A 21,000-nucleotide genomic window follows, 5' to 3' on the forward strand; every position below is an offset into this window, starting at 1 on the left:
CTGGGTGTGGGTTGCAGCAGGCTAGTGTGTCTGTCTCAAAAGGCAGGGTTCTGGAGTCTGTCTTAGTTTGAAGAAGAAAATAAAGGAAATGCACCCCAGGGTGACTATCAGTCACACTGTCATATAAGACAAACCCTCGGTGAGCTGCTCCATCAGTTCAGGGTGACGGTTATGGCTGTAGAAAGCACTGGGTCTCCCTGATCTTTCACCACAGTCACCGGCCTCGCTCCCCAGCCGCAGCGTTCTGATTCCCCATGTGCAGCCCCACCCGGAACAGGCTGCGGTCAGCGGCCCGCTGGAAGGAGAGCCACGTGTGACAGCCCAGATCGCCGTCAGAAACCCGCAGCCTGTGAGCCAAGTGCCCGCAGCTCGCAGCGCGGGGCACTTTCCCGCAACACCCGCGGCTCCCCAGCTGGCAGCAGGCAACAAACGTTGTTATCCTCGTCGAGAATGAAGATGTGCACAGAGGCTGTGCCGCTCAGGGAGGGGACCCCAGCGTCCGCCGCCGGGACATGGACACTGAAGTTCTTCGTTCGCCCGCAGGCCCAGGTGCCCAGCGCGTAAATATCCCCGCCCCGGGAGCTGATGGAAACCAGCGGTCCCCCAGCGCCTCGCCGCTCAAGATGGCGTAGGACAATCGGCCATTTCCAGCCATCAGGGGCCACACGCCGGCCACCGAGAAAATGGAGGCGGCCAGACTCAGAGTGATTCGCTGGCACACAGACCGTGTACGAGGCCGATTCGAAGCAGGGGACCTTGTCATTTACATAGGAAAGTCTCACTCGGAGGGATTCCCTGCGAGGCAGGGGAGGGGAGCCGCAATCACAGGCAACTATAGTGATGTTGTAGGTGGCCGCCCCTCTGCCCAAGACGCCGCTGGTCACCAAGGAGAATGTGTTTTCCGCAGGGACAGCAGCTGAAACGGTACGTTCTGCAGAATGTGGCCGCTGTTCTTCCCGTTGTCTTCGGAGCCCTGGTCCATGACGCTGAGCAGACCGACCATCGTCCCAGCTGCAGTGTCTTCCCCGATAGGATCGGAAAGGGAATTTACCGTCACTGCTGGGACATTGTAATTGCCATTCACAACATTTACAAGAACTGTGCAACGCTAACTGACTTCCCTCCCGCGCCTGCACTCCCACATTATATTCTCCACAATTCACTTCACCTTCCACCCCTAACTCCCCGTTATCAGGATCGATAGAAAACATTTTCTGAACATTGATTGTCGTGTTGCTGCCAACAATTTCCTCTAGCCTTCCATTTCCTCCTTCATTTAAATCGGTGCCATTCAGTCACTAACCAGGATGCCTTTGTCCACAATCTCCACTAGGCAGATAGTGTAGATGTTTCCATGAAATGCAGGGGCGTTATTGTTAGACTCCAGCACAGTGATACTCATCCGGCGGGTGCCAGATCTTTGGGGAGCCCCATTGTGTTTAGCTGCTGTTATTCGAGTCTGAGTCGATCCTTTTTCTCTGTCCAATGACTCTTCCAGTATTAAAATTGGCACTTTATTATGTCCGCCACGAGGCTCTACTTTCAAAGCAAAGTGTGCATTTGCCCAAATCTCATATGTGACCAAAGAATCAGTACCAAGAGGATCTTGAGCCCTACTATAGGAAGTACACTGCCCACTAAAACAGATTCAGCCACGTGCGGAAATCATCCAGGATTTCTAGTTCCACATACTACATTGCAAGATTTTCAACCACAATCTTAAATTTCAGTGCACAACGTCCTGTCCGCCCACGCAGCTCTGCTCTGTCCATTTTCACAGTGACGATCAGGGCTCCATTCTGCATTTTCAGCTCCACAAATTCTCCTTTCCTGACACAGTCCGCAGCCTGCGAGCTGGCAGGTTTCTGATATTATCCAGTTCTAGATCCTCGGCCATATTCCCCATAAAAGCACCAGGCTAGCGCTTCAGACACTCAGTAACGAGCCTCTTCAGAGACAGACACACAGAACCAGCATGCAGTAAATAGGTCTCTTAAGTACCAGCCCTGAGTCCGACATCTTAGTTTGCTTCTGTTCTTCATAGTAACCGCTTCATAAAGGCTTGGCAATAAGATCATTTCTTGTCTCTGCCTCGCTGTGGTTCACGATGTTGTGCAACAAAATAAAGAAATAATTAAAATATACAGATACATTCCTTTGAAAATACCTTTCTTTTACCTTTGCCTGTTTACTCGTGTGGTGACCGTTGTCTTTAGTGACTTGCTTTGCTGACTGCACTGTGAAAGGGGAAAATCATCCGCGATCCTTGTCCGTAACTGTAGACAACAGCGACATCTTGAGTCTAAACCAAAAATTGCTCGAAATGAATCGCAACATCAAAACCTCTATCAAGAAAATGCTTCATCAAATGTGAAGAGGAAAGATAAATGTGGGAATGTCCTAAAAGCTACAAACACATATTTTCTACTGATTCTTTTGCACGTGTAGGCTGTTATAGTATCGGGTTCTGTAATTTAAAAACCAACGAAAAATATAAGTCTTGACCCAGTTATAATATGTCCTCTTACTACAGCGTCCATTTTCTTTTACTGCATACCCTTAGGCTCCGTATCTCTTGCTAATGACGCATCTCATATACTTTGGCAAATAGGCCGATAAATGAAATATTTAAAGCTAGACATACATAATTAGGATGTAATTGTTAGTCGTCAATATTGGGAGTTTGTCTCCTTACATATTAGTCATCATCGTATGCGGATGAATTAGAAAAATAGTATAAAAGCATTATCATATGTTTATTAAATGTTTGCCTCCACTGAAAGTACCTAGTTATCTCCAAAAGGTTAAACTTCATTCCATCTTTGTTAAGAAACTAACATATCTTACAAACGAAAAGAAGAAAGCAAAGCTTTTTACTCAAAACAGCTGACTGAACAAAACATCTCCTTCCTAATCGGAAGCTTCCTGAATTTGGGCTGTCAGGCACAGATCGCAGTCAAGGAGAGAAAGTTAAAAAACCTTGGGTTTTGTCATCCCTGAGTCTAAGTTCTAAAAAGCACTATGGCTCTCTTCCCTTGATCACCTGGTATCTCTTCTCTGCATCTAGTCCACCATCACAAAAGGTGGATTTAAACTTGATCAAGTGAACTGTTTGATTGTAAAAAGTCTATACAAGCTGTATCAGGAGTACTCCAAACCGTGAGCAGTTATCTACTAGTGTAGTAACCCTCTGAGATTAGGACATTATGGGTTTGACTCCCTCCAGTGCAGTAGGGGCTGCAATCTGCACCATCCTGCACCACCAGGGCAGTTCTAACATTAGGGTAGACTTCACCCTCTCCCTTTCTCTTGCCATTCCACTGGAAATTTATGCTTGGGGCACCACAGGAGCACCGCATACTGACACTGGCTGGAAGCTGCACTGGTTCACTACATCTCTGGGATGCCCTGCTTGGGCTGGTGCCAACCCAGCTCAGGAGGCATACGTTCAGTACGACCTGTATGAATTCAGGATACTATCTCAGTATTAGCCAGCCTAAATGTACTTGCTGTCTAAATAAAATTGGCAAAATGCAATCCATCCTCATAGCAATGTAGTTATAGATATTTTAAAACACATGAATCATTACTTGACAAATGTATTAGACTGAGCTTGTCGCCATTCTGTAGCTCAACTCCCAGTTGGAAGAGGCAGGATGGGGAGCTAGCTCCGCGAGAGGATGCTTCACTCGCTGACCGTGCTTAAACTCCTGGATGTCTGCCACCTCTCTCGGGCAGTACATAGACAACAGTGTTGAAAGCTGCAGAAATATCCAGGAGAATTAGAATGAATGTCTCTCTTTATCCATTTACATACTTCATACATCAGTGCCCTTAGAGCTGTTTCCATCCCATATCAGTGCCTGACTCCGGAGTGTGCTGCGACTAGAATGTTGGCCTCATTAGATGGACTTGCTACTGACCTTTTGTTAGCTTCCATATCAGCGTGGTCAGGAATGAAACTTTTGACATTAGGAGGCAGTTGGCTAGAACCAATATATCCAGATTTCGTCAGTGTCGGTCGGATTTCACTGCATGTTTGAAGCAGGAAGGGACGAGTCCCTCCCTAATGATCAGTTGACCATTTCTTCACGAGTGGCTTCAACTGCTTATAACTAAGGCTGCCAGTCGTTCATGTAAGTCACAGGAGTCATGGAGTCTTTGACTTTCCTGGAAGTCTGTGACTTCCAGAGCAGCCGGTGCAGGGTGACCCCAGGGCAGACGTACCGGTCACTGCTTGGGTGGCCCCAGGCAGCTGGTCCCGGGAACTGTCCCAGAACAGTAGTCCAGGAGCAGCAGCGGGGCCCCATGCCTCCCTCCACCCGAAGCAGTAGGGGCCACCTGCAGCCGAGAAGCAGAAGCATATACTGATGCCGCCCTCCCAGGAACAGCGCTGTCCGAGAAGTGCACCCCCTCACCCCCCGCGCCCAGTACCTAACGCATAACTAGGGGTAGTTTTAGTAAAAGTCATGGACAGGCCAAGACTTTTTGTTTATTGCTTGTAACCCGTGACTAAATTGTAGCCTTACTTATAACTTTCACCAGCGAGTATGGGAATGGGTCAGAGCCACAGCTGTAGGGTTGAGACTCTTTTAGCATAGCCAGGACTGCTTTAATGTGCTTGTACTCGCTTAGTTTGGTGGGTTTGGGGGGGGGGCAGATCCATGATGCTTTTTGCTGAGTTTTGTTGCAGGCTGTAGGCACTTGGGATTGATGAAACGAAGCTCTTTAGCGTTGGATTTGGCAGCATGGATGGAAGCTATCCTGCTGCTTACCTTTCTTCCCTGTGTCAGGATCCTGAACTCAACCAACTCATGGTCACTGCCTCCCAAATTCCCATCCACTTTTGCTTCCCTCGCTAATTCTTCCTGGTTTGTGAGCAGCAGGTCAAGAAAAGCTTCCCCCGTAGTTGGCTCCTCTAGCACTTGCACATTGTCCCCTACATTTTCCAAAAACTTCCTAGATTGTCTATGCACCGCTGTATTGCTTTCCCAGCGGACATCAGGAAAATTAAAGTCACCCATGAGAACCAGGGCTTGCGAGCTAGTAGCTTCTGCGAGTTGCCGGAAGAAAGCCTGGTCCACCTCATCCCTCTGGTCCCGTGGTCTATAGCAGACTCCCACCACTACATCACTCTGGTTGCTCACACTTCTAATAGAGCATCCCATGTGATGCGGAATGCATCTCCTAGGAATCCATGTCCCAGGCGCGCTCTAGAGCACAATTTTGAGGGCAAATGCTCTCCGGAGTGGCAATGATGTCTATGGTGGGGAATCCCAAGCAGATGAAGATGTAATGAAGGACTCACGTGTCGAGTTCCCATTCATGATCGTGGGAAAAATCCCCTCCAGTTTGCAGTGATGTTTTGGTGTCCAGGGAGGTATGCGGCTGAGATGGCGATGCCGTTTTGGATACATCGTTGCATACTTTTGGTGCCTCAGAGCAGAGAGTGGGACGTCGCCTGTTGAGGTAGAACATGCAGGCGGTATTGTCCATCATGACTCTGGTGCAGTGAGCGATCCCTGGGATAAAGTGTCTGCAGGCATTGCGGACTGCTCGTAGCTCTAGGAGGTTAATGTGCAGCGTGTATCTGGTTAAGGACCAGCTGCTCTGCACTGTATGAGTGTGAAGATGCACTCACAAACCAATTTAGGAGGCATCGGTTGGCCCAGATCCTGGGTGTGGGTTGCAGCAGGCTAGTGTGTCTGTCTCAAAAGGCAGGGTTCTGGAGTCTGTCTTAGTTTGAAGAAGAAAATAAAGGAAATGCACCCCAGGGTGACTATCAGTCACACTGTCATATAAGACAAACCCTCGGTGAGCTGCTCCATCAGTTCAGGGTGACGGTTATGGCTGTAGAAAGCACTGGGTCTCCCTGATCTTTCACCACAGTCACCGGCCTCGCTCCCCAGCCGCAGCGTTCTGATTCCCCATGTGCAGCCCCACCCGGAACAGGCTGCGGTCAGCGGCCCGCTGGAAGGAGAGCCACGTGTGACAGCCCAGATCGCCGTCAGAAACCCGCAGCCTGTGAGCCAAGTGCCCGCAGCTCGCAGCGCGGGGCACTTTCCCGCAACACCCGCGGCTCCCCAGCTGGCAGCAGGCAACAAACGTTGTTATCCTCGTCGAGAATGAAGATGTGCACAGAGGCTGTGCCGCTCAGGGAGGGGACCCCAGCGTCCGCCGCCGGGACATGGACACTGAAGTTCTTCGTTCGCCCGCAGGCCCAGGTGCCCAGCGCGTAAATATCCCCGCCCCGGGAGCTGATGGAAACCAGCGGTCCCCCAGCGCCTCGCCGCTCAAGATGGCGTAGGACAATCGGCCATTTCCAGCCATCAGGGGCCACACGCCGGCCACCGAGAAAATGGAGGCGGCCAGACTCAGAGTGATTCGCTGGCACACAGACCGTGTACGAGGCCGATTCGAAGCAGGGGACCTTGTCATTTACATAGGAAAGTCTCACTCGGAGGGATTCCCTGCGAGGCAGGGGAGGGGAGCCGCAATCACAGGCAACTATAGTGATGTAGGTGGCCGCCCCTCTGCCCAAGACGCCGCTGGTCACCAAGGAGAATGTGTTTTCCGCAGGGACAGCAGCTGAAACGGTACGTTCTGCAGAATGTGGCCGCTGTTCTTCCCGTTGTCTTCGGAGCCCTGGTCTATGACGCTGAGCAGACCGACCATCGTCCCAGCTGCAGTGTCTTCCCCGATAGGATCGGAAAGGGAATTTACCGTCACTGCTGGGACATTGTAATTGCCATTCACAACATTTACAAGAACTGTGCAACGCTAACTGACTTCCCTCCCGCGCCTGCACTCCCACATTATATTCTCCACAATTCACTTCACCTTCCACCCCTAACTCCCCGTTATCAGGATCGATAGAAAACATTTTCTGAACATTGATTGTCGTGTTGCTGCCAACAATTTCCTCTAGCCTTCCATTTCCTCCTTCATTTAAATCGGTGCCATTCAGTCACTAACCAGGATGCCTTTGTCCACAATCTCCACTAGGCAGATAGTGTAGATGTTTCCATGAAATGCAGGGGCGTTATTGTTAGACTCCAGCACAGTGATACTCATCCGGCGGGTGCCAGATCTTTGGGGAGCCCCATTGTGTTTAGCTGCTGTTATTCGAGTCTGAGTCGATCCTTTTTCTCTGTCCAATGACTCTTCCAGTATTAAAATTGGCACTTTATTATGTCCGCCACGAGGCTCTACTTTCAAAGCAAAGTGTGCATTTGCCCAAATCTCATATGTGACCAAAGAATCAGTACCAAGAGGATCTTGAGCCCTACTATAGGAAGTACACTGCCCACTAAAACAGATTCAGCCACGTGCGGAAATCATCCAGGATTTCTAGTTCCACATACTACATTGCAAGATTTTCAACCACAATCTTAAATTTCAGTGCACAACGTCCTGTCCGCCCACGCAGCTCTGCTCTGTCCATTTTCACAGTGACGATCAGGGCTCCATTCTGCATTTTCAGCTCCACAAATTCTCCTTTCCTGACACAGTCCGCAGCCTGCGAGCTGGCAGGTTTCTGATATTATCCAGTTCTAGATCCTCGGCCATATTCCCCATAAAAGCACCAGGCTAGCGCTTCAGACACTCAGTAACGAGCCTCTTCAGAGACAGACACACAGAACCAGCATGCAGTAAATAGGTCTCTTAAGTACCAGCCCTGAGTCCGACATCTTAGTTTGCTTCTGTTCTTCATAGTAACCGCTTCATAAAGGCTTGGCAATAAGATCATTTCTTGTCTCTGCCTCGCTGTGGTTCACGATGTTGTGCAACAAAATAAAGAAATAATTAAAATATACAGATACATTCCTTTGAAAATACCTTTCTTTTACCTTTGCCTGTTTACTCGTGTGGTGACCGTTGTCTTTAGTGACTTGCTTTGCTGACTGCACTGTGAAAGGGGAAAATCATCCGCGATCCTTGTCCGTAACTGTAGACAACAGCGACATCTTGAGTCTAAACCAAAAATTGCTCGAAATGAATCGCAACATCAAAACCTCTATCAAGAAAATGCTTCATCAAATGTGAAGAGGAAAGATAAATGTGGGAATGTCCTAAAAGCTACAAACACATATTTTCTACTGATTCTTTTGCACGTGTAGGCTGTTATAGTATCGGGTTCTGTAATTTAAAAACCAACGAAAAATATAAGTCTTGACCCAGTTATAATATGTCCTCTTACTACAGCGTCCATTTTCTTTTACTGCATACCCTTAGGCTCCGTATCTCTTGCTAATGACGCATCTCATATACTTTGGCAAATAGGCCGATAAATGAAATATTTAAAGCTAGACATACATAATTAGGATGTAATTGTTAGTCGTCAATATTGGGAGTTTGTCTCCTTACATATTAGTCATCATCGTATGCGGATGAATTAGAAAAAGAGTATAAAAGCATTATCATATGTTTATTAAATGTTTGCCTCCACTGAAAGTACCTAGTTATCTCCAAAAGGTTAAACTTCATTCCATCTTTGTTAAGAAACTAACATATCTTACAAACGAAAAGAAGAAAGCAAAGCTTTTTACTCAAAACAGCTGACTGAACAAAACATCTCCTTCCTAATCGGAAGCTTCCTGAATTTGGGCTGTCAGGCACAGATCGCAGTCAAGGAGAGAAAGTTAAAAAACCTTGGGTTTTGTCATCCCTGAGTCTAAGTTCTAAAAAGCACTATGGCTCTCTTCCCTTGATCACCTGGTATCTCTTCTCTGCATCTAGTCCACCATCACAAAAGGTGGATTTAAACTTGATCAAGTGAACTGTTTGATTGTAAAAAGTCTATACAAGCTGTATCAGGAGTACTCCAAACCGTGAGCAGTTATCTACTAGTGTAGTAACCCTCTGAGATTAGGACATTATGGGTTTGACTCCCTCCAGTGCAGTAGGGGCTGCAATCTGCACCATCCTGCACCACCAGGGCAGTTCTAACATTAGGGTAGACTTCACCCTCTCCCTTTCTCTTGCCATTCCACTGGAAATTTATGCTTGGGGCACCACAGGAGCACCGCATACTGACACTGGCTGGAAGCTGCACTGGTTCACTACATCTCTGGGATGCCCTGCTTGGGCTGGTGCCAACCCAGCTCAGGAGGCATACGTTCAGTACGACCTGTATGAATTCAGGATACTATCTCAGTATTAGCCAGCCTAAATGTACTTGCTGTCTAAATAAAATTGGCAAAATGCAATCCATCCTCATAGCAATGTAGTTATAGATATTTTAAAACACATGAATCATTACTTGACAAATGTATTAGACTGAGCTTGTCGCCATTCTGTAGCTCAACTCCCAGTTGGAAGAGGCAGGATGGGGAGCTAGCTCCGCGAGAGGATGCTTCACTCGCTGACCGTGCTTAAACTCCTGGATGTCTGCCACCTCTCTCGGGCAGTTCATAGACAACAGTGTTGAAAGCTGCAGAAATATCCAGGAGAATTAGAATGAATGTCTCTCTTTATCCATTTACATACTTCATACATCAGTGCCCTTAGAGCTGTTTCCATCCCATATCAGTGCCTGACTCCGGAGTGTGCTGCGACTAGAACGTTGGCCTCATTAGATGGACTTGCTACTGACCTTTTGTTAGCTTCCATATCAGCGTGGTCAGGAATGAAACTTTTGACATTAGGAGGCAGTTGGCTAGAACCAATGTATCCAGATTTCGTCAGTGTCGGTCGGATTTCACTGCATGTTTGAAGCAGGAAGGGACGAGTCCCTCCCTAATGATCAGTTGACCATTTCTTCACGAGTGGCTTCAACTGCTTATAACTAAGGCTGCCAGTCGTTCATGTAAGTCACAGGAGTCATGGAGTCTTTGACTTTCCTGGAAGTCTGTGACTTCCAGAGCAGCCGGTGCAGGGTGACCCCAGGGCAGACGTACCGGTCACTGCTTGGGTGGCCCCAGGCAGCTGGTCCCGGGAACTGTCCCAGAACAGTAGTCCAGGAGCAGCAGCGGGGCCCCATGCCTCCCTCCACCCGAAGCAGTAGGGGCCACCTGCAGCCGAGAAGCAGAAGCATATACTGATGCCGCCCTCCCAGGAACAGCGCTGTCCGAGAAGTGCACCCCCTCACCCCCCGCGCCCAGTACCTAATGCATAACTAGGGGTAGTTTTAGTAAAAGTCATGGACAGGCCAAGACTTTTTGTTTATTGCCTGTAACCCGTGACTAAATTGTAGCCTTACTTATAACTTTCACCAGCGAGTATGGGAATGGGTCAGAGCCACAGCTGTAGGGTTGAGACTCTTTTAGCATAGCCAGGACTGCTTTAATGTGCTTGTACTCGCTTAGTTTGGTGGGTTTGGGGGGGGGGGCAGATCCATGATGCTTTTTGCTGAGTTTTGTTGCAGGCTGTAGGCACTTGGGATTGATGAAACGAAGCTCTTTAGCGTTGGATTTGGCAGCATGGATGGAAGCTATCCTGCTGCTTACCTTTCTTCCCTGTGTCAGGATCCTGAACTCAACCAACTCATGGTCACTGCCTCCCAAATTCCCATCCACTTTTGCTTCCCTCGCTAATTCTTCCTGGTTTGTGAGCAGCAGGTCAAGAAAAGCTTCCCCCGTAGTTGGCTCCTCTAGCACTTGCACATTGTCCCCTACATTTTCCAAAAACTTCCTAGATTGTCTATGCACCGCTGTATTGCTTTCCCAGCGGACATCAGGAAAATTAAAGTCACCCATGAGAACCAGGGCTTGCGAGCTAGTAGCTTCTGCGAGTTGCCGGAAGAAAGCCTGGTCCACCTCATCCCTCTGGTCCCGTGGTCTATAGCAGACTCCCACCACTACATCACTCTGGTTGCTCACACTTCTAATAGAGCATCCCATGTGATGCGGAATGCATCTCCTAGGAATCCATGTCCCAGGCGCGCTCTAGAGCACAATTTTGAGGGCAAATGCTCTCCGGAGTGGCAATGATGTCTATGGTGGGGAATCCCAAGCAGATGAAGATGTAATGAAGGACTCACGTGTCGAGTTCCCATTCATGATCGTGGGAAAAATCCCCTCCAGTTTGCAGTGATGTTTTGGTGTCCAGGGAGGTATGCGGCTGAGATGGCGATGCCGTTTTGGATACATCGTTGCATACTTTTGGTGCCTCAGAGCAGAGAGTGGGACGTCGCCTGTTGAGGTAGAACATGCAGGCGGTATTGTCCATCATGACTCTGGTGCAGTGAGCGATCCCTGGGATAAAGTGTCTGCAGGCATTGCGGACTGCTCGTAGCTCTAGGAGTTTAATGTGCAGCGTGTATCTGGTTAAGGACCAGCTGCTCTGCACTGTATGAGTGTGAAGATGCACTCACAAACCAATTTAGGAGGCATCGGTTGGCCCAGATCCTGGGTGTGGGTTGCAGCAGGCTAGTGTGTCTGTCTCAAAAGGCAGGGTTCTGGAGTCTGTCTTAGTTTGAAGAAGAAAATAAAGGAAATGCACCCCAGGGTGACTATCAGTCACACTGTCATATAAGACAAACCCTCGGTGAGCTGCTCCATCAGTTCAGGGTGACGGTTATGGCTGTAGAAAGCACTGGGTCTCCCTGATCTTTCACCACAGTCACCGGCCTCGCTCCCCAGCCGCAGCGTTCTGATTCCCCATGTGCAGCCCCACCCGGAACAGGCTGCGGTCAGCGGCCCGCTGGAAGGAGAGCCACGTGTGACAGCCCAGATCGCCGTCAGAAACCCGCAGCCTGTGAGCCAAGTGCCCGCAGCTCGCAGCGCGGGGCACTTTCCCGCAACACCCGCGGCTCCCCAGCTGGCAGCAGGCAACAAACGTTGTTATCCTCGTCGAGAATGAAGATGTGCACAGAGGCTGTGCCGCTCAGGGAGGGGACCCCAGCGTCCGCCGCCGGGACATGGACACTGAAGTTCTTCGTTCGCCCGCAGGCCCAGGTGCCCAGCGCGTAAATATCCCCGCCCCGGGAGCTGATGGAAACCAGCGGTCCCCCAGCGCCTCGCCGCTCAAGATGGCGTAGGACAATCGGCCATTTCCAGCCATCAGGGGCCACACGCCGGCCACCGAGAAAATGGAGGCGGCCAGACTCAGAGTGATTCGCTGGCACACAGACCGTGTACGAGGCCGATTCGAAGCAGGGGACCTTGTCATTTACATAGGAAAGTCTCACTCGGAGGGATTCCCTGCGAGGCAGGGGAGGGGAGCCGCAATCACAGGCAACTATAGTGATGTTGTAGGTGGCCGCCCCTCTGCCCAAGACGCCGCTGGTCACCAAGGAGAATGTGTTTTCCGCAGGGACAGCAGCTGAAACGGTACGTTCTGCAGAATGTGGCCGCTGATCTTCCCGTTGTCTTCGGAGCCCTGGTCTATGACGCTGAGCAGACCGACCATCGTCCCAGCTGCAGTGTCTTCCCCGATAGGATCGGAAAGGGAATTTACCGTCACTGCTGGGACATTGTAATTGCCATTCACAACATTTACAAGAACTGTGCAACGCTAACTGACTTCCCTCCCGCGCCTGCACTCCCACATTATATTCTCCACAATTCACTTCACCTTCCACCCCTAACTCCCCGTTATCAGGATCGATAGAAAACATTTTCTGAACATTGATTGTCGTGTTGCTGCCAACAATTTCCTCTAGCCTTCCATTTCCTCCTTCATTTAAATCGGTGCCATTCAGTCACTAACCAGGATGCCTTTGTCCACAATCTCCACTAGGCAGATAGTGTAGATGTTTCCATGAAATGCAGGGGCGTTATTGTTAGACTCCAGCACAGTGATACTCATCCGGCGGGTGCCAGATCTTTGGGGAGCCCCATTGTGTTTAGCTGCTGTTATTCGAGTCTGAGTCGATCCTTTTTCTCTGTCCAATGACTCTTCCAGTATTAAAATTGGCACTTTATTATGTCCGCCACGAGGCTCTACTTTCAAAGCAAAGTGTGCATTTGCCCAAATCTCATATGTGACCAAAGAATCAGTACCAAGAGGATCTTGAGCCCTACTATAGGAAGTACACTGCCCACTAAAACAGATTCAGCCACGTGCGGAAATCATCCAGGATTTCTAGTTCCACATACTACATTGCAAGATTTTCAACCACAATCTTAAATTTCAGTGCACAACGTCCTGTCCGCCCACGCAGCTCTGCTCTGTCCATTTTCACAGTGACGATCAGGGCTCCATTCTGCATTTTCAGCTCCACAAATTCTCCTTTCCTGACACAGTCCGCAGCCTGCGAGCTGGCAGGTTTCTGATATTATCCAGTTCTAGATCCTCGGCCATATTCCGCATAAAAGCACCAGGCTAGCCCTTCAGACACTCAGTAACGAGCCTCTTCAGAGACAGACACACAGAACCAGCATGCAGTAAATAGGTCTCTTAAGTACCAGCCCTGAGTCCGACATCTTAGTTTGCTTCTGTTCTTCATAGTAACCGCTTCATAAAGGCTTGGCAATAAGATCATTTCTTGTCTCTGCCTCGCTGTGGTTCACGATGTTGTGCAACAAAATAAAGAAATAATTAAAATATACAGATACATTCCTTTGAAAATACCTTTCTTTTACCTTTGCCTGTTTACTCGTGTGGTGACCGTTGTCTTTAGTGACTTGCTTTGCTGACTGCACTGTGAAAGGGGAAAATCATCCGCGATCCTTGTCCGTAACTGTAGACAACAGCGACATCTTGAGTCTAAACCAAAAATTGCTCGAAATGAATCGCAACATCAAAACCTCTATCAAGAAAATGCTTCATCAAATGTGAAGAGGAAAGATAAATGTGGGAATGTCCTAAAAGCTACAAACACATATTTTCTACTGATTCTTTTGCACGTGTAGGCTGTTATAGTATCGGGTTCTGTAATTTAAAAACCAACGAAAAATATAAGTCTTGACCCAGTTATAATATGTCCTCTTACTACAGCGTCCATTTTCTTTTACTGCATACCCTTAGGCTCCGTATCTCTTGCTAATGACGCATCTCATATACTTTGGCAAATAGGCCGATAAATGAAATATTTAAAGCTAGACATACATAATTAGGATGTAATTGTTAGTCGTCAATATTGGGAGTTTGTCTCCTTACATATTAGTCATCATCGTATGCGGATGAATTAGAAAAAGAGTATAAAAGCATTATCATATGTTTATTAAATGTTTGCCTCCACTGAAAGTACCTAGTTATCTCCAAAAGGTTAAACTTCATTCCATCTTTGTTAAGAAACTAACATATCTTACAAACGAAAAGAAGAAAGCAAAGCTTTTTACTCAAAACAGCTGACTGAACAAAACATCTCCTTCCTAATCGGAAGCTTCCTGAATTTGGGCTGTCAGGCACAGATCGCAGTCAAGGAGAGAAAGTTAAAAAACCTTGGGTTTTGTCATCCCTGAGTCTAAGTTCTAAAAAGCACTATGGCTCTCTTCCCTTGATCACCTGGTATCTCTTCTCTGCATCTAGTCCACCATCACAAAAGGTGGATTTAAACTTGATCAAGTGAACTGTTTGATTGTAAAAAGTCTATACAAGCTGTATCAGGAGTACTCCAAACCGTGAGCAGTTATCTACTAGTGTAGTAACCCTCTGAGATTAGGACATTATGGGTTTGACTCCCTCCAGTGCAGTAGGGGCTGCAATCTGCACCATCCTGCACCACCAGGGCAGTTCTAACATTAGGGTAGACTTCACCCTCTCCCTTTCTCTTGCCATTCCACTGGAAATTTATGCTTGGGGCACTACAGGAGCACCGCATACTGACACTGGCTGGAAGCTGCACTGGTTCACTACATCTCTGGGATGCCCTGCTTGGGCTGGTGCCAACCCAGCTCAGGAGGCATACGTTCAGTACGACCTGTATGAATTCAGGATACTATCTCAGTATTAGCCAGCCTAAATGTACTTGCTGTCTAAATAAAATTGGCAAAATGCAATCCATCCTCATAGCAATGTAGTTATAGATATTTTAAAACACATGAATCATTACTTGACAAATGTATTAGACTGAGCTTGTCGCCATTCTGTAGCTCAACTCCCAGTTGGAAGAGGCAGGATGGGGAGCTAGCTCCGCGAGAGGATGCTTCACTCGCTGACCGTGCTTAAACTCCTGGATGTCTGCCACCTCTCTCGGGCAGTACATAGACAACAGTGTTGAAAGCTGCAGAAATATCCAGGAGAATTAGAATGAATGTCTCTCTTTATCCATTTACATACTTCATACATCAGTGCCCTTAGAGCTGTTTCCATCCCATATCAGTGCCTGACTCCGGAGTGTGCTGCGACTAGAATGTTGGCCTCATTAGATGGACTTGCTACTGACCTTTTGTTAGCTTCCATATCAGCGTGGTCAGGAATGAAACTTTTGACATTAGGAGGCAGTTGGCTAGAACCAATGTATCCAGATTTCGTCAGTGTCGGTCGGATTTCACTGCATGTTTGAAGCAGGAAGGGACGAGTCCCTCCCTAATGATCAGTTGACCATTTCTTCACGAGTGGCTTCAACTGCTTATAACTAAGGCTGCCAGTCGTTCATGTAAGTCACAGGAGTCATGGAGTCTTTGACTTTCCTGGAAGTCTGTGACTTCCAGAGCAGCCGGTGCAGGGTGACCCCAGGGCAGACGTACCGGTCACTGCTTGGGTGGCCCCAGGCAGCTGGTCCCGGGAACTGTCCCAGAACAGTAGTCCAGGAGCAGCAGCGGGGCCCCATGCCTCCCTCCACCCGAAGCAGTAGGGGCCACCTGCAGCCGAGAAGCAGAAGCATATACTGATGCCGCCCTCCCAGGAACAGCGCTGTCCGAGAAGTGCACCCCCTCACCCCCCGCGCCCAGTACCTAACGCATAACTAGGGGTAGTTTTAGTAAAAGTCATGGACAGGCCAAGACTTTTTGTTTATTGCTTGTAACCCGTGACTAAATTGTAGCCTTACTTATAACTTTCACCAGCGAGTATGGGAATGGGTCAGAGCCACAGCTGCAGGGTTGAGACTCTTTTAGCATAGCCAGGACTGCTTTAATGTGCTTGTACTCGCTTAGTTTGGTGGGTTTGGGGGGGGGGCAGATCCATGATGCTTTTTGCTGAGTTTTGTTGCAGGCTGTAGGCACTTGGGATTGATGAAACGAAGCTCTTTAGCGTTGGATTTGGCAGCATGGATGGAAGCTATCCTGCTGCTTACCTTTCTTCCCTGTGTCAGGATCCTGAACTCAACCAACTCATGGTCACTGCCTCCCAAATTCCCATCCACTTTTGCTTCCCTCGCTAATTCTTCCTGGTTTGTGAGCAGCAGGTCAAGAAAAGCTTCCCCCGTAGTTGGCTCCTCTAGCACTTGCACATTGTCCCCTACATTTTCCAAAAACTTCCTAGATTGTCTATGCACCGCTGTATTGCTTTCCCAGCGGACATCAGGAAAATTAAAGTCACCCATGAGAACCAGGGCTTGCGAGCTAGTAGCTTCTGCGAGTTGCCGGAAGAAAGCCTGGTCCACCTCATCCCTCTGGTCCCGTGGTCTATAGCAGACTCCCACCACTACATCACTCTGGTTGCTCACACTTCTAATAGAGCATCCCATGTGATGCGGAATGCATCTCCTAGGAATCCATGTCCCAGGCGCGCTCTAGAGCACAATTTTGAGGGCAAATGCTCTCCGGAGTGGCAATGATGTCTATGGTGGGGAATCCCAAGCAGATGAAGATGTAATGAAGGACTCACGTGTCGAGTTCCCATTCATGATCGTGGGAAAAATCCCCTCCAGTTTGCAGTGATGTTTTGGTGTCCAGGGAGGTATGCGGCTGAGATGGCGATGCCGTTTTGGATACATCGTTGCATACTTTTGGTGCCTCAGAGCAGAGAGTGGGACGTCGCCTGTTGAGGTAGAACATGCAGGCGGTATTGTCCATCATGACTCTGGTGCAGTGAGCGATCCCTGGGATAAAGTGTCTGCAGGCATTGCGGACTGCTCGTAGCTCTAGGAGGTTAATGTGCAGCGTGTATCTGGTTAAGGACCAGCTGCTCTGCACTGTATGAGTGTGAAGATGCACTCACAAACCAATTTAGGAGGCATCGGTTGGCCCAGATCCTGGGTGTGGGTTGCAGCAGGCTAGTGTGTCTGTCTCAAAAGGCAGGGTTCTGGAGTCTGTCTTAGTTTGAAGAAGAAAATAAAGGAAATGCACCCCAGGGTGACTATCAGTCACACTGTCATATAAGACAAACCCTCGGTGAGCTGCTCCATCAGTTCAGGGTGACGGTTATGGCTGTAGAAAGCACTGGGTCTCCCTGATCTTTCACCACAGTCACCGGCCTCGCTCCCCAGCCGCAGCGTTCTGATTCCCCATGTGCAGCCCCACCCGGAACAGGCTGCGGTCAGCGGCCCGCTGGAAGGAGAGCCACGTGTGACAGCCCAGATCGCCGTCAGAAACCCGCAGCCTGTGAGCCAAGTGCCCGCAGCTCGCAGCGCGGGGCACTTTCCCGCAACACCCGCGGCTCCCCAGCTGGCAGCAGGCAACAAACGTTGTTATCCTCGTCGAGAATGAAGATGTGCACAGAGGCTGTGCCGCTCAGGGAGGGGACCCCAGCGTCCGCCGCCGGGACATGGACACTGAAGTTCTTCGTTCGCCCGCAGGCCCAGGTGCCCAGCGCGTAAATATCCCCGCCCCGGGAGCTGATGGAAACCAGCGGTCCCCCAGCGCCTCGCCGCTCAAGATGGCGTAGGACAATCGGCCATTTCCAGCCATCAGGGGCCACACGCCGGCCACCGAGAAAATGGAGGCGGCCAGACTCAGAGTGATTCGCTGGCACACAGACCGTGTACGAGGCCGATTCGAAGCAGGGGACCTTGTCATTTACATAGGAAAGTCTCACTCGGAGGGATTCCCTGCGAGGCAGGGGAGGGGAGCCGCAATCACAGGCAACTATAGTGATGTTGTAGGTGGCCGCCCCTCTGCCCAAGACGCCGCTGGTCACCAAGGAGAATGTGTTTTCCGCAGGGACAGCAGCTGAAACGGTACGTTCTGCAGAATGTGGCCGCTGTTCTTCCCGTTGTCTTCGGAGCCCTGGTCTATGACGCTGAGCAGACCGACCATCGTCCCAGCTGCAGTGTCTTCCCCGATAGGATCGGAAAGGGAATTTACCGTCACTGCTGGGACATTGTAATTGCCATTCACAACATTTACAAGAACTGTGCAACGCTAACTGACTTCCCTCCCGCGCCTGCACTCCCACATTATATTCTCCACAATTCACTTCACCTTCCACCCCTAACTCCCCGTTATCAGGATCGATAGAAAACATTTTCTGAACATTGATTGTCGTGTTGCTGCCAACAATTTCCTCTAGCCTTCCATTTCCTCCTTCATTTAAATCGGTGCCATTCAGTCACTAACCAGGATGCCTTTGTCCACAATCTCCACTAGGCAGATAGTGTAGATGTTTCCATGAAATGCAGGGGCGTTATTGTTAGACTCCAGCACAGTGATACTCATCCGGCGGGTGCCAGATCTTTGGGGAGCCCCATTGTGTTTAGCTGCTGTTATTCGAGTCTGAGTCGATCCTTTTTCTCTGTCCAATGACTCTTCCAGTATTAAAATTGGCACTTTATTATGTCCGCCACGAGGCTCTACTTTCAAAGCAAAGTGTGCATTTGCCCAAATCTCATATGTGACCAAAGAATCAGTACCAAGAGGATCTTGAGCCCTACTATAGGAAGTACACTGCCCACTAAAACAGATTCAGCCACGTGCGGAAATCATCCAGGATTTCTAGTTCCACATACTACATTGCAAGATTTTCAACCACAATCTTAAATTTCAGTGCACAACGTCCTGTCCGCCCACGCAGCTCTGCTCTGTCCATTTTCACAGTGACGATCAGGGCTCCATTCTGCATTTTCAGCTCCACAAATTCTCCTTTCCTGACACAGTCCGCAGCCTGCGAGCTGGCAGGTTTCTGATATTATCCAGTTCTAGATCCTCGGCCATATTCCCCATAAAAGCACCAGGCTAGCGCTTCAGACACTCAGTAACGAGCCTCTTCAGAGACAGACACACAGAACCAGCATGCAGTAAATAGGTCTCTTAAGTACCAGCCCTGAGTCCGACATCTTAGTTTGCTTCTGTTCTTCATAGTAACCGCTTCATAAAGGCTTGGCAATAAGATCATTTCTTGTCTCTGCCTCGCTGTGGTTCACGATGTTGTGCAACAAAATAAAGAAATAATTAAAATATACAGATACATTCCTTTGAAAATACCTTTCTTTTACCTTTGCCTGTTTACTCGTGTGGTGACCGTTGTCTTTAGTGACTTGCTTTGCTGACTGCACTGTGAAAGGGGAAAATCATCCGCGATCCTTGTCCGTAACTGTAGACAACAGCGACATCTTGAGTCTAAACCAAAAATTGCTCGAAATGAATCGCAACATCAAAACCTCTATCAAGAAAATGCTTCATCAAATGTGAAGAGGAAAGATAAATGTGGGAATGTCCTAAAAGCTACAAACACATATTTTCTACTGATTCTTTTGCACGTGTAGGCTGTTATAGTATCGGGTTCTGTAATTTAAAAACCAACGAAAAATATAAGTCTTGACCCAGTTATAATATGTCCTCTTACTACAGCGTCCATTTTCTTTTACTGCATACCCTTAGGCTCCGTATCTCTTGCTAATGACGCATCTCATATACTTTGGCAAATAGGCCGATAAATGAAATATTTAAAGCTAGACATACATAATTAGGATGTAATTGTTAGTCGTCAATATTGGGAGTTTGTCTCCTTACATATTAGTCATCATCGTATGCGGATGAATTAGAAAAAGAGTATAAAAGCATTATCATATGTTTATTAAATGTTTGCCTCCACTGAAAGTACCTAGTTATCTCCAAAAGGTTAAACTTCATTCCATCTTTGTTAAGAAACTAACATATCTTACAAACGAAAAGAAGAAAGCAAAGCTTTTTACTCAAAACAGCTGACTGAACAAAACATCTCCTTCCTAATCGGAAGCTTCCTGAATTTGGGCTGTCAGGCACAGATCGCAGTCAAGGAGAGAAAGTTAAAAAACCTTGGGTTTTGTCATCCCTGAGTCTAAGTTCTAAAAAGCACTATGGCTCTCTTCCCTTGATCACCTGGTATCTCTTCTCTGCATCTAGTCCACCATCACAAAAGGTGGATTTAAACTTGATCAAGTGAACTGTTTGATTGTAAAAAGTCTATACAAGCTGTATCAGGAGTACTCCAAACCGTGAGCAGTTATCTACTAGTGTAGTAACCCTCTGAGATTAGGACATTATGGGTTTGACTCCCTCCAGTGCAGTAGGGGCTGCAATCTGCACCATCCTGCACCACCAGGGCAGTTCTAACATTAGGGTAGACTTCACCCTCTCCCTTTCTCTTGCCATTCCACTGGAAATTTATGCTTGGGGCACCACAGGAGCACCGCATACTGACACTGGCTGGAAGCTGCACTGGTTCACTACATCTCTGGGATGCCCTGCTTGGGCTGGTGCCAACCCAGCTCAGGAGGCATACGTTCAGTACGACCTGTATGAATTCAGGATACTATCTCAGTATTAGCCAGCCTAAATGTACTTGCTGTCTAAATAAAATTGGCAAAATGCAATCCATCCTCATAGCAATGTAGTTATAGATATTTTAAAACACATGAATCATTACTTGACAAATGTATTAGACTGAGCTTGTCGCCATTCTGTAGCTCAACTCCCAGTTGGAAGAGGCAGGATGGGGAGCTAGCTCCGCGAGAGGATGCTTCACTCGCTGACCGTGCTTAAACTCCTGGATGTCTGCCACCTCTCTCGGGCAGTACATAGACAACAGTGTTGAAAGCTGCAGAAATATCCAGGAGAATTAGAATGAATGTCTCTCTTTATCCATTTACATACTTCATACATCAGTGCCCTTAGAGCTGTTTCCATCCCATATCAGTGCCTGACTCCGGAGTGTGCTGCGACTAGAATGTTGGCCTCATTAGATGGACTTGCTACTGACCTTTTGTTAGCTTCCATATCAGCGTGGTCAGGAATGAAACTTTTGACATTAGGA

This window comes from Lepidochelys olivacea (genome assembly GCF_965140295.1).
Source record: "Lepidochelys olivacea isolate rLepOli2 genome assembly, chromosome: 9".
NCBI classification, from domain to species: Eukaryota; Metazoa; Chordata; order Testudines; family Cheloniidae; genus Lepidochelys; species Lepidochelys olivacea.